The sequence below is a fragment of the Ranitomeya imitator genome, chromosome 8 (genome assembly GCF_032444005.1).
Source record: "Ranitomeya imitator isolate aRanImi1 chromosome 8, aRanImi1.pri, whole genome shotgun sequence".
Classification (NCBI taxonomy): domain Eukaryota; kingdom Metazoa; phylum Chordata; class Amphibia; order Anura; family Dendrobatidae; genus Ranitomeya; species Ranitomeya imitator.
This window is the reverse complement of record NC_091289.1, coordinates 121,035,685-121,043,062: the sequence shown is the minus strand read 5'-3', so window position 1 is coordinate 121,043,062 and position 7,378 is coordinate 121,035,685.

The following is a 7,378-nucleotide window of genomic DNA, read 5'->3' as shown; positions in this document are numbered from 1 at the left end:
TGGCCATCCGGTAACCCAGGGTATTGTATGGCTGGCCGTCCGGTAGCCCAGGGTGGTGTGTGGCTAGCCACCTGGTAGCCCAGGGTTGTGTGTGGCTGGCTGCTTTTTAGCCCAGGGTGGTGTGTGGCTGGCTGCCCGTTAGCCAAGGGTAGTGTAGGGCTGATGGCTGCTATTATCTATGATGCCCCCAATCGTTCAGTCACTAGGCACCAGGAAGTACAATTTTATGGTGCCAACTTGCAAGCCAAGGTGACCGCATCAAATTATGCCCAGGCAGAGCCCGGTGCTGATGTATTGGGGAGTGTTCTATAAAAGACAACATTTTGGTTAGAGTCAGAGAGTGTGCGATGTGACCACATAGGTTGCCAGGGATGACTGTCCTGCTCAAAATGTCTGAATGGATTAGGTATGAGCACTATTATTAACCCCTTAATGACCGCCAATACGTCTTTTAACTGACCTGAGATATAAGAGAATATCCTCCCCATACAGATGACAATCCAGCAGCTGTCGGCTGTACACTATAGCTGACAACTTGCTGCATCAGCCACGACCAGTGTTTGCACCGTCCAAATCTGTTTAACCCCTTAGATGCTGCTGTCAATAGTGACTACATCATTATAAATGGTTAACAAAGTGTGGCTTCTCCCTCTTTATCCAAACTGGTGCCCTCAGATCATGATTGTGTGGCCCTGATGTTTGCTATGGCAATTCACGACCAAATAGCGGCCCTAGAGTCTGACGGCTGTTGTAACCTGTTGAGAAGTTAGAGGCATTTAGGTGGTAAAAATACACATTTTCATTTCTGTCATGCCACTTTGCATTAATTCCTGTAAAGCAGGGGTCCTCAACTCCAGTCCTCAAGGCCCACCAACATGTCATGTTTTCAGGATTTCCTTAGTCTTGCCCAGGTAATAATTGCATCACCTGTGCAATGCAAAGGAAATCCTGAAAACATGACCTGTTGGTGGGCCTTGAGGACTGGAGTTGGGGACCCCTGCTGTAAAGCACCTGGAGGGTTAATATACTACCTGACTGCAGTTTTCAATATGTCAGGGGGTGCTGTTTTTAACATGGTATCACGTTTGGGGATTTCCCAATGTATGGGACCTCTAATGGCATTTCAAACATGGATAAGTCCCTGAAAAAATAAATTTTGTAAATTTCCTTGAAAAAATGAAAAATTACTGCTACATTTTTAAACTTCCTAAGATGATAACAAAATAAAATAACATTTTACAAATGGTGCTGAACTGCTGATGTAAAACATACAAGAGGGAAATGTTATTTATTAATGGTTTGCTGTGGTATGACCATCTGGATTAAAGGGATAATCATTCAAATTTAGAAAATTGCTAATTTTTTAACATTTTTCTCAAATTTTTATTTTTTTTATAAATAAACACAAAACATATTGATCTAAATTTAACATTATCATAAACTATAATGTGTCATAAAAAACAGTCTCAAAATCACTGGGATTTGTTGAAGTGTACCAGAGTTATTACCGCATAAAGTGACACTGGTCAGATTTCAAAAATTTGGCTCCGTCACTAAGGGATATTGTGCCAGAGAGTTTTTGCCAGCATTAAATGATAAAGAGCTGTAAGGGGCTGGACCAAGGCAGTAGTCATGGCCGAACAATCTGGTGTATCTGTTCCCTGGCTCCTCACTACATGAAAACATTGTCCAACACTTTGTGTACCTGTGGCTCCATTCTATGCACCATCAGGGTCACCTCTGTTCTGCTGTGGGTTCCCATCAGTTGGTGTAATAAAGATTGAGACACGGTCCTTTTCAACTTTCAAACAAACAACTTTACTGCAAACTTTACACAGCACATCTAGATTCTTCACAGCAATTACATCAGAATCGGCATTACAGATTTCCTCTTCTCTCTCTGCACCTTCCTGCCTTTTACATAACACATACCCAGGTTGTACCATGCCGCATAGGTCCTCAGTGTCCTCCCAATTCAGCTTTGCCATGGTTAGGCTCTCCTCAGTCTGTTTGAGTATCCCCCTGTCCTTCAGTATTCTGTTCTGTGAAGTCCCAGCGCTGTCCTGCTCCCAGCTAACTACTTCTGGGTTCTGCCTCAGCCACTGTTTCGCCCCGGTACTGAGGACATCTGCCCAAGCTATAAGCTGCCACATTCTAGGGCTACCTGTGCCTGTGTTCTGTCTTCTTTCCTTCTTTCTTATTGCTGTGCTGGCCTCTGCTTTCTGGCCTGATGCTGTGGATGGCTGGGTTCTCTCCTCTTAATCAACCAACGTTGCGTGGTAGCTGCCAATGTCCTGGGCACTTAAGCCCATGTGGACTGTTTGGGTGCTTGGGCCTTCTGACTAATTACAGGAAACACTCCTTCCCTTAGCTGCAGCTAACCACTCCTACAGTAACTAGTTCCCAGCTATGTGAAACTCCTATCTAGCACTATGTACACTATACTAAGGTACTCCATTTTGTGGGCAAACTTTAATACTACACTTTCCCTATTTAACAGATACACCAAATAGCAAATATATATACATTTAGCCGAACAATACATGTAATACATCTGATTGTGTAGCAATATCAACACATGTTAACCTATACCTATACACCAGGACGACAGTGAAAGGCAAAGGAAATAACATATTTTACCATACCCCCTACACAGCCATAACAGAGTGGCTGAGAGTGTCTGCTGCTACCGCACATCAAGCACCAAAATTTGGTAAGCTGTGATAGGCAGTAGCCTCCCAAAGATTCACAGCAGCACAGCATGAAGTGAAGTCAATTTAGGCACAATCCAAGTCTATGTTGGCCCTGTTGGAGCATTTCACGGTCCCTGACTCCTTTATGTGGTAGTGTGGCAGATATAGCAGAGCTCAGAATGCTCAGCCCTGTATAACCCTGCCCGCACCACTGACTGACAGCTTTCTGTGTACACTATGCATAGGCAGAAAGCTGCCCATCAGTAGTGGGGGCGGGGTTATACAGAGCACTTGACTAGGAGGCACGAGGCAGCTAGTCCTCTAGTGATAATCTTCTGCTAACGAAACACTGGTTTTACTTAACCCTTTCACCCCGAAGCCTGTTTTCAATTTCCTGACCAGGCCATTTTTTTCAATTCTGACCACTGTCACTTTATGAGGTCATAACTCTGAAATGCTTCAACAGATCCTGGTGATTCTGAGATTGTTTTCTCGTGACATATTGTACTTTATGATGGTAGTGAAATTTCTTCGATTTGACTTGCGTTTATTTGTGAAAAAAAAACAGAAATTTGGTGAAAATTTTGCAATTTTTAAACTTTTAGTTTTAATGCCTTTTAAATTAGAGAGTCATATCATACAAAATAGTTGATAAATAACATTACCCACATGTCTGCTTTACATTAGCACTATTTTGGAAACATAATTTTTTTTTGTTAGGAAGTTATGAGGGTTAAAACTTGACCAGCGATTTCTCATTTTTCCAACAAAATTTGCAAAACCATTTTTTTTAGGGACCACCTAAAGTCACTTTGAGAGGTCTATATGACAGAAAATGGCAAAAAGTGACACCATTCTAAAAACTGCACCCCTCAGGGTGCTCAAAACCACATTTAAAAAGTTTATTAACCCTTCAGGTGCTTCGCAGGAATTTTTGTAATGTTTAAAAAAAATAAATAAAATATGAACATTTAACTTTTTTTCACAAAATTTTTACTTCAGATCCAATTTGTTTTATTTTACCAAGGGTAACAGGAGAAATTGAACCACAAAAGTCGTTGCACAATTTGTCCTGAGTACGCCGATACCCCATATGTGGGGATAAACCACTGTTTGGGCACATGACAGAGCTCGGAAGGGAAGGAGCGCCATTTGACTTTTCAATGCAAAATTTGCTGGAATTGAGATCGGACACCATGTCGCATTTGGAGAGCCACTGATGTGCCTAAACAGTGGAAACCCCCCACAAGTGACACCATTTTGGAAAGTAGACCCCCTAAGGAACTAATCTAGACATGTGGTGAGCACTTTTAACCTCCAAGTGCTTCACAGAAGTTTATAATGTAGAGCCGTACAAACAAAATCATATTTTTTTCACAAAAAATGATCTTTTGGCCCCAAATTTTTTATTTTCCCAAGGGTAATAGGACAAATTGGACACAAAAGTTGTTGTGCAATTTGTCCTGAGTACGCTGATACCCCGTGTGTGGGGGTAAACCACTGTTTGGGCGTATGGCAGAGCTCGGAAGGGAAGGAGCGCTGTTTTGGAACGCAGACTTTAATGGAATGGTCTGCGGGCGTCACGTTGCGTTTGCGGACAAGATGATGTTTTCAGCGGTACCATGGTTATTTATATCCGTGTTTTTGATCACATTTTATTGCACTTTTTGTTTGGCAGTATGATGATAAAGCATTGTTTTTTGCCTAGTTTTTTATTTATTTTTTTGCGGTGTTCACTGAAGGGGCTAACTAGTGGGATAGTTTTATAGAGCGGGTCATTACGGACGCGGCGATACCAAATATGTGCACTTTTATAGATTTTTTTTATTTACATAAATAAATGGATTTATTGAAAAATATTTATGTCTTTATTTTTTTTTAGTTGGGGATTTATTTATTTTTTTACTTTATAACATTGTCCCAGGGTGGGACATCACTATATTTCATCAGATCGCTGATCTGACACTTTGCATAGCACTGTGTCAGGTCAGCGATCTGACAGGCAGTGCAGGAGGCTTTCCGGCACCTGCTGTGAGCCACCTCAGTGAAGTACCCGGAAGGAGCCCCGCAGCCATTTTGGATCCAGGGACTCCTTCCAGAACACCGGAACAACGCGATAGCATCGCGTTGTTCTGGTGGGAGAGCGCAGGGAGCTCCCGTTCCTGCGCGATGCCCCGCTATGTCGAAGTCACTACTGACAGCGGCAACAGAGGGGTTAAATGCCCACGATCGGTGCTAGCGCCGATCGTGGGCATTGCTGCGGGGTGTCAGCTGTCACATACAGTTGACACCCGCACGCGATCGCTGCAGCGCTCACTGTGGGACCACACGATCGTGCCGCCGTTCTAGTACTGTGGTTTGCGGGAACTCAGTTCTCACAGAGCAGTACTAGTATGGCGCCTATCGGAAAGGGGTTAAACAGCAAAGCAGCCCAGTAAGTGACACATCTGTTGTGGATTCTGTTTTTGGGCTCCCTCTGGTGGTTACTGATGGTACTGGGTGACTTGTGTTCTCTGCGGTCTCTGGTGTCCACCTGTTCTATCAGGATATGGGAGTTTCCTATTTAACCTGGCTTTCTTGTCATTTCCTCGCCGGCTATCAATGTAATCAGTGTGTCTTGTTACCTCTGCTTCCCGCTTCTGTATTCTTCAGGACAAGCTAAGTTTTTGATTTCCCTGTTCCACGTTTTGCTTAATTTTTGTCTTAGTCCAGCTTGCAGATATGTGATTCCTTTTTGCTGGTTGCTCTAGTGGGCTGATATTACTCCTCATGTTCCATGAGTTGGAACATGAGTTCAAGTAATTTCAGGATGGTTTTTTGTAGGGTTTTTCGCTGAACGCGCAGTTCACTTTTGTATCCTCTGCTATCTAGCTTTAGCGGGCCTCATTTTGCTGAATCTGTTTTCATAACTACGTATGTGCTTTCCTCTCATTTCACCATCATTACATGTGGGGGGCTGCTATTTCTGTGGGGTGTTTCTCTGGAGGCAAGAGAGGTCTGTGTTTCTTCTAATAGGGAAAGTTAGTTCTTCGGCTGGCGCGAGACGTCTAGAATCATCGTAGGCACGTTCCCCGGCTACAGCTAGTTGTGTGTTGAGGTTCAGGATCGCGGTCAGCTCAGTTTCCATCACCCTAGAGCTTGTTTTGTTTTTTGTGCTTGTCCTTTTGTGATCCCCTGCCATTGGGATCATGACACACATCACTGGAATCAGGCTCCCTTTCCCTTGATCAGGGTAATCTCTGGTTATATAGCAAAAAGCTGCTGATAGATTTCTTTTAACCCTTTCACGATATCCGCCATACATGTGCGGTTCTGCTAGTCCCAGTCACCGCGCTTCCTTTTCCTTAGATCTGGCATGCAGAGCGGTTGTAGACCCCCTCCTGTGATCTCCTGTGATCTAGAGCTGGCCGCTGTGTGACCAATCTGTGATCACAGCAGCAGATGCAGTTCCCAAATCCCTGTTCCAGCTCCCCCTCCCGTTACGTACTTCTGAAACTGATGGTGCCCATATTGTACAAGGTCAACATTTTCCTGGTAAGGTTCCTCAAACTCTGAGGAAGGAGAGAACACACAAAGGGCAGCGTTTGCTCCAAGAGGGGAATGCGAAAGGACAAAATTTACCATTTATTATGAATAGGGAAGGGAGGAAAATAGAGTCACCGTTTTTAGGTGCACCTTGCCTGCATGATTACCACTGCACGGAGGCACTATAGTCCAGACCCAAGTGCAGAAAAAAAGATGTTCTCCACCAATGAGCAATGGGATGGGTATAAAACTTTACGTTTATTTACTAAAGCGCTGACTTCTACACTGCAAAAATATTTTTGGCTCCCCTCCTAGAAATGGCTGAGCTGTGATGTGGTCAGCATACACCCGTCCATACCGCATGAGGTTCCACATACTAGTCTAACATAGTTCCAAAGCAAATAAAGTACATATTCACAAAAGAAATAAAAAAAAGCTTTTTCATTTTAGTAGTCACTTTCTTATTGACTCATAAATTACTTCACTTGCGCCAATTTTTTTGTAATAAAAATGAGGAGTACGCATTGGGGGAAAGTTCTCACCCTCTAGCAAATGTAGTGGTGGCTGTCTGTGAAGAAATATTTATTTTCAGTGAAAAAAATCAATTTCATCATGTGATCTAATTTTATGGTCGTTATGTAGACGATCAAATAATTATTTGGTAGGGCACAGGGTTAGAAGCGGATATCTTTATTTCTTACATGAATAATAATACTTTCAATCTTTATTTATCCACTTTTTGGACCGTAAAAATATAAATAATTTAGATATAACATTAACAGGTCATTTGGGGGAAGATACTATTGTAATATACCCATATAGGAAGCCTACTCATAACATCGCCATACTAGAAGCTCATTTATACCATCCATCCCATGTGTTAAAAATATTGCTGTGGGAGAGCTTATAAGAACGAAAAGGAATTGATGAGAAAATGGTAGCTATAGTGTGGAGTCAAAAATGTACTTACTAGATTAAAAAATAGAGGATACTCTGATTGGGTTTTGAACACAGAGCAAATGCAATAGTGAATGATATACAGGGTGGGCCATTTATATGGATACACCTGGGTGGGCCATTTATAAAGTTGGATCCAAAATTGCCAACTTCAAAATGGCCGCCATGGTCACCACCCATCTTGAACAGTTTTCCCCTCCCAC